The sequence below is a fragment of the Gossypium hirsutum genome, chromosome D13, assembly GCF_007990345.1.
Source record: "Gossypium hirsutum isolate 1008001.06 chromosome D13, Gossypium_hirsutum_v2.1, whole genome shotgun sequence".
NCBI lineage: Eukaryota > Viridiplantae > Streptophyta > Magnoliopsida > Malvales > Malvaceae > Gossypium > Gossypium hirsutum.
This window is the reverse complement of record NC_053449.1, coordinates 5988286-5999237: the sequence shown is the minus strand read 5'-3', so window position 1 is coordinate 5999237 and position 10952 is coordinate 5988286. Positions and strand designations below refer to the sequence as shown.

Below are 10952 nucleotides of genomic sequence, written 5' to 3'. Positions count from 1 at the left end.
TTAATTTATTATTTGCATTACATTACATCATATGTATTAAACAACATTAAATGATTCTAATTAATTAAAATCATTACTCAGTTAACCTGGAAACCAACCAACCAACCAAACACCGTTACGGCACTCGAACAAAGACCAAAGATATGGATCAGAGATTGGAAAAGCTCGAACAGTACCAAAAGGAGATGCAAGACTAGGCCGGTGCTTCAAACTTCCAGGTTGGGTCGGGCTCTAACCCCGGAAACCACCCTGCTAACTCTGCCATTCCTGACTTTGATGAAGTGGCTGAAAAAGAAAAAAAATAAAGGAAGAGTTACCAAAGCAGTTAGAAGAAAGGTGCAAATGGCTTGAAGAGAAGTTCAAGGCGATGGAGTTCACTGAAAACAATCGTGGGATCGACGCTAAAGAACTGAGTTTAGTCTTAGATTTGGTACTCCCTCATAAGTTTAAGATGCCAGAATTCGAGAAGTATAATGGGACCAGTTGCCCTGAAGCCCACATTACCATGTTTTGTAGGCGAATGACTTGGTATGTCAATAATGGTCAACTATTAATACATTGCTTCCAAGATGGCCTCACAGGGGCAGCATCTAAATGGTATAATCAATTAAGCCGTACCAAGATTAGTTCTTGGAGGGATTTGACAAAGGCTTTTATGAGGCAGTATAGTCATGTATCAGAAATGATTCCTGATAGAATCACCCTACAAAACATGGAAAAGAAATCGAATGAAAGCTTTAGGCAGTACACACAGAGGTGGAGGGAGGTTGCCGTCCAAGTTCAGCCACCGCTCTTGGAAAGGGAAATGACAATGCTCTTTATAAATACATTGAAAGCCCCGTTCATCACACATATGTTAGGAAGTGCTACAAAAAGCTTTTCTGACATAGTTATGAATGGTGAAATGATCGAAAATGCTATAAAGAGCGGGAAAATCGATACAGAGGAGAGTAAAAAGAGGTCAGTCTCAAGGAGAAGAGAAAATGAGGTGAACAACACGGGTTACTCTAAATCAGTTACTGTGAGTCAGCCAAGAAAGGTGGTTGGTAATCGACAAAATTCATCAAGGCAAGATTCTGGCATAAATACTGAGAAGTTCCAGTTTACACCAATCCCAATATCGTATAAGGAATTGTATCGAAATTTGTTTGATGCACATGTAGTTTCTCCTTTTCATGTGAAGCCTCTACAACCCCCGTATCCCAAATGGTATGATGCGAACGCACAATGTGACTACCATGTGGGAATTACGGGACACTCAATAGAGAATTGCATTGCCTTCAAGAAACTAATTGAAAGACTCATCAACATGGGTGTTGTCAAGTTTGGTGACTCATCTAGTGCAGAAAATCCGCTTCCCAATCATGATTGATAATGGAGTGAATGCAATGTATGAAGAAGTTGTGAGAAATTTTCGCATCGATGCCATATATGAAGACACAATTTAAAGGGTCCTTGTTAGATATTCGTCTTAAAGGTGTTCTAAATAATTGGACTGCAGAAGAAACCCCTATAGCATTTAGAGTTTGTTAGAGTAATGTTCAGAACACACTTATTGTTTTTAGCCTAGAAGCAATAAGAACTTCTTTGTGAAATAGGCTCATGTCTGAACATTATTATTTTAATAAAATACATTATTGCAATCATCTTTGAGCAAATGTTCTTTCATTCTTTACATTCCTTTGGATTTTTTCTGCTAAACCATTCTTTCATTCATTCATAATCATATTATCTATAAATTCATACATTCTTTGTGTATTATTTAAACACCTACAATTGGTCCCTGGATATCAATGACATGAGTGACGCTGCTACAGACTCAAAATTCCTTTTGAGTGAGACATGTGTTTAGAGGGATCTCACAACTTTGAAGATGACATGGATTGTAGCTTATCTCCAGACTTGTTGAGGATGGTAGAATAAGAGGATAGACAGATCCTACCTCACAAAGAATCATTAAAAGTTGTGAGCTTGGTGAAGATTGGAATTGATATGACCTCAAAGACAAAGCAAGGCATTGTTGAGTTACTTCAAGAATTCAAAGATGTCTGCGCATGGTCATACCAGGATATGCTCAGGTTAAGCACTGTCATTGCAATCTGAACAACAACACGATATCAGAAATTTGCAGTATGTTCAAGATTAATATCATGAATGATGCAGTGAAAACTCTACCGGAGCAGTGTCTCTCTCTTTAGTTCATCACGATTTTTTCTATTGAAGTTGAAATTCTTTCTCTCCGGGTATTGGCTGAGCAAGTTGGATGAAGCAGAACAGATCCAATCGCAATGTGATCAATTGAACTTGATAGAAGGAAGAAGACTAAAAGCTATTCATCACGGTCAGATGTACCAGAAATGAATGATGCCTATAACAAAAGGTTCATCCTAGAGAATTCCACGAGGGTGACCAAATGTTGAAGATCCTCACTCTACAAAAAATATTTTGGAGGGAAACGGATGCCAAATTGGGAGAAACCTTATGATTATAGAAAAGGTTTTTTTTTCCAAAGGAGCTTTGATTTTGAGCGAGATGGATGATAAACCTGCAAAGTCCTGTAAACTCAGATTCAGTCAGGAAATACTCCGCTTAAAGAAGGAGATGACCAAGGTAAAAACCTGCAAATGGCAGTTTGAGTCCCAAAAAAAAGAAAAAAAAAGTGATGTGAAAAAATGAAAAGATGAAAATGAAAAATGAAAAATGAAAAAGTAAAAATGGAGAGGCTAAGGTGAAAACTCGCAAATGGCGCCTTAAACCAAAGGGGATTTGAGTTGAAAACCCGAAAAAGGCGGCTCAAATATTGATCAGAATGGGGCATGAGGTAATTAGAGTAGCTCAAATACTGATCAGAATGGGATATCCAGTGGTCTTGCTATACTTGACTCAACTGGAAAGGGTAGGTGACATCTTGGGGCATCAGCAAAATACTATAGATCTCTTAAACACATGTTAAACTCATAATGATCTTCAGAAAGTTTGTACAGAGAAGTTCAAGCTGTGATATCTGGGGCACCTAATCGTTATACCATTTTTGTTATCCTTGGAACACTTTATTCATTTCTAAGATACGCGTTCCTAAATCAATTTCTTTGTTATCCATCTTTATTTTCTTTGATAATTTATTCATTTCGAGCTATGCTCAGAACCAACTCTATTTTTGTTATGATCTCTTGCAAGCATGTTGCATTAGAATAATGATTAATAGATTAATAAAACTTTCACAATGGAAGTTTTGCATATTACTCTAGAAGTTTCTAAATAATATAGGAACCTCAAATAGGACTATGGCTTAGAATGCACCAGGTTAAAGGTTAGAAATCTAATAAGGAAAAGTCTAAATTAAGACTATCCTTTTGAATTTTATTGTCAAAACATCGATTAAACAAAATGGCAAGATGTCGTGTTGGTGACAAAGCTTAAATGAATAAGCAAGCAATGATCACCGAATAATAAGAAGAAGTTGTTCTTGGAGAGGAAAATTCTTCATTTTTGCATGAGCATTTGGTAGGACACCCTGGGAATGGTGTAAGAGACCAAAGAGTTTCACATCCTGTATCTTTGAATTGTGATAGTAGAGGATTGAGAAAAGGCCAAATCTTTTTTCTCGTGGGTTACAACGGGAGAAAGATGGTACAAATTTTGCATCCCAGTGGATCAAACTTGGAGGTTTACAGTAGGGGGCAATCTGGTCAAGTGCTTCTTTGGAGACGCCAGCCGAGCAAAAGGTGCTATAACACATTAGTGATGAAACCTTAATAAACTTGGAGTAATAATAACTCAAGCGTTAAAATATCATTTTCATGACATTCTACATTCATTCAAATGTCATTCATACATGTCTAGTTAGGAGCATTTGATTCATTATGATCATGACATCCTAATCACTAGGCATAATTAGGTTCATAAAGTGAATTATACAGGTCATGTTCCCTAGAGAACAGATCGGTGAAATTATAAAGCCTATCTCCCTGAGTAACAGTGGAGCAGGTTGAAAAGCAACAGATCTTGTCTTCATGTATTGACATGAAGTAGATCGAAGATAGCAGATCTTGTCTTCCCATATTGGTGGTGAAGTAGATCGAAGATAATGGATCTTGTCTTCATGTATTGACATGAAGTAGATCAGAGATAGTGGATCTTGTCTTTATGTATTGACATGAAGTAGATCGAAGATAGCATATCTTGTTTTCCCATACTGGTGGTGAAGTAGATCGAAGATAATAGATCTTGTCTTCATCTATTGACATGAAGTAGATCAGAGATAATGGATCTTGTCTTCATGTATTGACATGAAGTAGATCAGAGATAGTGGATCTTGTCTTCATGTGTTGACATGAAGTAAATCAGAGATAGTGGATCTTGTCTTTATGTATTGACATGAAGTAGATCAGAGATAGTGGATCTTGTCTTCATGTATTGACATGAAGTAGATCGAAGATAATGGATCTTGTTTTCATGTATTGACATGAAGTATATCAGAGATAGCAGATCTTGTCTTCCTGTATTAGCAGTGAAATAGATCGAAGATACAAGCCTTATCTCCCTGATGTAGCAATGGAGCAGACAGAAAGCAATCAATCTTATCTCCTTGAAGTTGCAATGGATTGGATTAAAACCGCAGATCTCATTTCTCTAAAGTTGCAGTAGAGCAGATCGCGTCAAGATTTAGCTTTTGGTTGTAGCAGAACAAGTTGAAGTTATAAGTCTTATCTCTCTGGAGTTGCAGTGGAGCAGATTAAAGATAGCAAATTTTGTTCTTTTGAGAAACTACAACGTATGAATCCTATCTCCCCAACATTCCAGTAGAGTAGATAGAAGCACTAATTCCTGTACATCTGAAGATGCAGCAGGAAGGAACGAGACTACTTGAAGAAGAGAAGCATTGAAGAAGTTGAGGCTCAGTAAGACCGGGCACAATTGGGCCTTATAGTCTTTGCTCTGTTCCCGTTATACGACAATGAACAAAGAGGGGCAGATGTACAAGCCCAAATTGCCCGGCCCACTTAAAACAGGCCCAATTAACATCCCAATACCAACTTAAGCCTAATTACCCAAACAATTAGCCCAAACCCCCAAAATAGAAACCCTAGCAGCAGCCTCCGCCTCCAGCAGCCTCTCCAAGCGCCGCACGTCTCGGGGCCGACCCCTCTCCACGCACGCCGTACTCCCAAACACCTACAAACATGGACTCAAAGAGTCCAAAAGAGAAGAAAACAGCAAAGAAATAGCAAATTATTTTCGATTTCTTTTTGGTTTTCGGGCTATAAAAAGCCATTTGTAATCTGTAAAAATGGGGGGAGATTTTTTTTTATGAAAAGAGAGACCGAAAGAAATACAAACACAAATAGGAAATTTTTTTTTGAATTACAAAGGTTTTCTTTTTTTTCTCTCTCTCTGTTTTACTTCATTGTGGATTATCAATCTTTTATTTTTCATTTATACATATATATATTTGATTCTTTTTATATAGTTTCTCTTTTTTTTTTGCTTAATATATAAAGAAAAGAGAAAAGGGATCTTACCTCTTTCGTCGAAGACGCCGGATTGTTGCCATCTCTGTCACAATTGGAACGTTGGTGCAAGCGAACGGCGACGCAAAAGGGGTAAAGAAAAACCCTAGCAGAGGATTCTTGTTTTTTATTTTTTTATTTTTTTCCTTCTTACTGCTGCAAAATAGGATTGGTAAAACAAATTTTTTGTGTTAAATCATGTTTTAAACGCACCATTTGGGGAGAGGGATTATTTCCATTTTGGCCCCCATGTAATGCGCGTGTGGCAGATTAGTCCTTCGTTTTATTTTAATTTCATTTATTGATTATTTTGTGTTTTTTTTTGCAATTCGATTTTTTAATTTTTTTTTACTTTTATCATTATTATTATATTATTTATTATCACTTATTATTTCTATATTTATACGCATATATAGTATATATACATTTTTTAAAAAACTTTTATAAATACATACATATATTTTTGTACATACAAACATATTTTTTATAATATAGATATGCTTTTATATTTTAGTTTCTTTTCTACTTTTGTAAATATGAATTCACGCATATTTCCATATATATTTTATATATTATTCTTCACATTTTTTTTACAAATGTATATTTATACATATATAAATATACATGTACATTCTAGAATATTCATATATTTCCTATATATTATAATTTAAAATATACATTCATTTTTATAGTATATATATTTACTTTTTTTTCCTGAAACATTTTTCATTATTCTACATATATTCCGTTACTTGTATACATATTGTACATATATAAATATTTTAATATACATATACGTATTTTCATGATTTACCAATACATACACTTATACATTTTTTATTTTCACGATTTTCAAATACATATACATGCATTTTTTATTAGTTTTTTTTATTGGAATATTTTTCATTCCTTCTTTTTATATGTATACTTGTATATGTGTTAAATATATGCACACACATATTTTCAAATTTACTTGTATGTTGTGCTTGAATTTATATATTTTGTAAATACTTATATAAATATATTTTTTAAATCAAAGTATTTGTTTTATGTTATACATTAACTTTTTAGCATGCCTTTTAGAAAATATACATTCTGGTTGCGTCAAAGCATTAAAATATCATATTTTATAAATTTCCAAAATATTTGGCATTCATGATTCTCGAGAAAGATTGTGTCCTAACTTACTGGATTGCGATTATTTTTTGATGGATTTAGAAAGCCAAGTATTTGTTTTGCAATAAATCCACAAATTTCAAATAAAAGCTTATTCTCGGGAATTCAAAAATGTTGGGTTCTAACTTACTGGTCATGACATTTTATTATCTCGAAATAAGGATTTCAAAAACAAAAGGCAATATTCGGTATTTTGAAGTATTAAAAATATTGTGCCCTAACTTACTGGGTGTGATGTTTTATTTATTTGAAATAAGAATATTGGCTTGAGCTTGAAAAAAATTTTGGAATTAGACCTCAGCCCGACCTATGAACACTTTTAATTGCAATATATCATGGGAATATTATTATTTTTATTGTCCTGCAAATAACAATCCTTAGAAAAATTGTGTGGAGTAACTGTCAAATTTTCTTTTGGATCCAAAATTTTTTATATAAGAATAATAAATTGAAAAGAACTATTTATATATAGGCTTAATTTACGATTTAGCTCTTAAAGTATACTTGTTTTTTCATTTTGATATTATACTTATATCTAAACTTTTTTGTCCCAATTTGGTACTTAAAGTATGATTTCGTTATATTTTTAGTCTATTTTTACATATGTTAAAAAATTATTATAGCCAATCACAAAGTGCCATTTAGCATCTTTATGTAAAAAAAATAAATATTTTTTATTAAATGTATATACATATTAAAAATATAAAAATGAAAATAAATATATAGAAAATTCAAATATATATATAAAAAATCTAGAAAAAATATCTAAATTATAAAAATAAAATTTACAAAAATATGATAATTGAAAATAAATTAGTTGAATTAATAATATTATTACAAAAAATGTAAAAAATTGTAAAAATTCTAAAAATATTTGTAAAAAGTTTTAAAAATAATTTTTTATAAAGTTCTAAAATATATAATTATAAAATTCTAATAAGGTATTTAAATTTTATTTTGTTTTTCAATTACCTGAAATTTAAATACCTTTTTAAAATTTTATAACAGCTGTCAATTTTTATATATTATTTTGACTTTTTAAAATTTATAATTATATATTTTAGAGTTTTATAAAAAATATTTTTTAACTTTTAAAATATATATTATATGATTATTTTAAATTTTAAATCAATATAATATATATAATACTAAAAAAAGGGCACGTGACATGTTCTAATATTTAAATTTAGAATAAGTAGTCAATGTCGGCCAACGATCGGTCAAACTCGAAAGCATTTTTTAATATTTATATATTTAATATATTTACTTTTTAATTTAAATTTAATGTTTTTATTTTAAATAAACCTAATTGCCATGTGACAATTTTTTTTAGTCAAAATATATCACGTGGTACTTTTTCATTAACCAGAGTTGTCTAACTGGTTTTTTAATGTCCATTACAAAATGGACCAAAAATAGAAAAAATTGATACTTTACTACTAAATTGGGTCAAAAAAAGTATTATATGAGAGAGCAAAATAATAATCTTTAAAAAAAATAGTTGGTTTCGAACCAACCACAACTTTACATACCTTTGCACATTCGCATCCAACTAAGATATTGGCATTCGTACTAAGACTTTGACATCTTTGCAATTTACGTCAGCATTCGTACTAAGGGTGGATTTGGATGAGTGGTGCGTTTATTTGCAATTAGTGTAAAAACAGTGGTGGTGGTGAGATTAGATACTATACTGTGAGACAAAAAGTAAGTTAAACGCGCCGCACCCCACCGCTCATCCAAACTTCCTCTAAAACTTTAACACCTTTGCAACTTTAATAACAATCAACTTAGCAAGTGATGCTTAAAAAGTGTTTGTCCTTTTGTTGATGTGTTGAGTTGGCAGTGATCTCTTAAGTTGGAGAATTGGGTTTATGATATTGCTGCTTCATGTATACACAAGTGAATTAAGGGGATTAGAGGTGATTATGGGTTGCGTCAGGTCGAGTTTAAGTCAGGTCGTAATAAAATTTTAAGTCTATTTATAGGCTCGAGCTCGGCTCGACCCGAAAAATAGGTCTAAAAATTTTTGCTCAAGTTTAATCAGGATAAAAAAGCTAAAACCTGAGCTCAGCCCGGTTTGCCCGTATTAACTTAAAACATTAAAATAAATGTTTCCCAACAAATTGAAAATAAATTAAAAAATTTTTTATACTTAAATAACACTAAAATAAGACAAGCAAATGCCTCTAAAATAGTAGTAAAGTTAGCAATAAAATAAGAGTTATACAATATCCAAATAATAACAACAATAGTAGCAATACAATAGTGAAATGACAACAAAATAGTGAAAAAGCAACAACAATTTTTTTCTTTTTGCAAATTCAGGCTAGGCCCGAGCAAAAAAAAAGCTTACCGAAGGTCCGACTCATTTTCTAAACGGGCCTTTTTTTTGTCCAAGCTTATTTTTCGGACCTATATTTTTGCCCAAACCCTCCCACTATTCAGATGGACACTCGACCCGACCCACGATCAGGTCTAATTAGGACCCGACCCATGATCAGGTCTAACCAAGATTTTGATATTGAAATGTTTTTTTATACTTAGATTAGTAAGAAAAGCTTTACAAGAGAGAAACAAGAGCTTAACTAAGGAAGGAAGTACGATAGATTCTAGAGATTAAGGACCTATTTAGTAAAGTGTTGAAAAAAACAATATTTTTAGTAACTTAATTTTTTTAAACTTTGTTTGATAACCCACAATGAAAGTTACTGGATAGAATATTTTCTACAAAAAAAGTGTAGAGAATGATAAATAAATAAGGACTTACTTATCACTTAATAGAGAATAAATTCAATTGTTTTTATTTTATTTTATTCTTTTTCATTTAAGGCTATATTATAATTTATCAAACAATTTAATTATAATCAATATTTAATTTTAAGTATTACACTAAACATATTTTATAATTTAAGTCCAACACTTAATTTTTCGATACTTTTTTTTAGCACTTATTATTTTTAGTTTATAAAAAATATTGTAAAGAGAGCTTGAGTTTATACTTAGTGGCCCACACAATAATGATTGGTTAATCGTTTGTCTTCAAGGGCGTAGCTAAGAGGGGGCTAGTAGGAGTCCCGGTCCCCCAAAAGTAGAAAAATTTTTATTGAGGCCCTTTAAAGTTTTTAAAATTTAAAATTAGTAAAAGTAAAATTGCACTTTGGCTCCCTAAAAATGATAAAAAAAATTGATTTACTGCTTTAAAAATTATAAAGATATAAACTATTAAATTGGTGAAATTATATTTTTACTATCGTAAAAATTACAATTTAATTTCAACCCTCCTAAAAAAAGTTTCTGACTTCTTATGTTGATAGGTTCAAGCTTATGTTGGCTAAGATCAAGGTCAGTTTCCGATACACCCCCTATTGTGTCTACCCGTTTTATACCAGAGTTCTTTTCTTGAGAGCACTTCCTCAAAACATCAATCGAAGTTTGACGAGCTGTAATACGGTTTTGCAGAGGTCTGGAGTCATCAAGCAAGAACTTGCTAAGCTGAAAAAGGAGAATGCATCTTGAATTTGATATTGAATCATGGATTTTTGTTAGTTTTTGTCATCAAACATTCTGCAGGTTGTTCTTTTTTGTAATTTTTTCTTTTATTTACAAATGATTAAAAAGATTAAAGATCAGTTGAGAGATCTTTGTTTGCTATATTACATATTTTATAGTGAGTTTAATAGCAGGATATTGCTTTGCTTGCTGCAATTTTTCTTATCAAAATTCTGGTATTTATTTATATTCCCTTTATAGCATAATGAAAAATAAGACACTTAAGCTGTTTAAGTTTATAAGCTTCAAAATAAAAAGTTTTGATGTATTGTTTAGACAAACTCGAGCTGCTCAAGCTAGATATCGAGTTAATTATCTTACCTTAATTTATGTGTGTATATACTAAGTTTTGCTGAATAAATATTAACCATTCATTCAGATAATTTTCCTATACATATGTATTTGTGTATATAAAATTATGCATTTATAAAGTAATAAAACACTGTCCAATACAACCAAGCATTTGGTTTAAATGATTGATACATGATCAAAACAAAAAGAATAAGAAACAAAGAATGAGTAACAAACAGTTACATGTTAATTTTAATATTAATTATTTCAAATTATCTTTTATAGTATCATATATTATGATTTGAGTAAATTCATATAAAAATATTAATTATTAAGAATTTTATTAAATTATGATTTGAGTAAATTCATATAAGAATATTGATTATTAAGAATTTTATTAAATTATATATTTTAATTATAATA

At 31.4% G+C, this 10952-nt stretch overlaps 1 long non-coding RNA gene across 1 annotated transcript; it reads left to right on the top strand.

Annotated features, from left to right (window-relative positions):
- The first annotated feature begins 9988 nt into the window (after nucleotides 1-9988).
- Nucleotides 9989-10394, top strand: LOC107919528 (uncharacterized). Its single transcript, XR_001690377.2, has 2 exons — nucleotides 9989-10031; nucleotides 10149-10394. It is a non-coding gene; the product is annotated as an uncharacterized lncRNA (long non-coding RNA).
- Nucleotides 10395-10952: the final 558 nt, after the last annotated feature.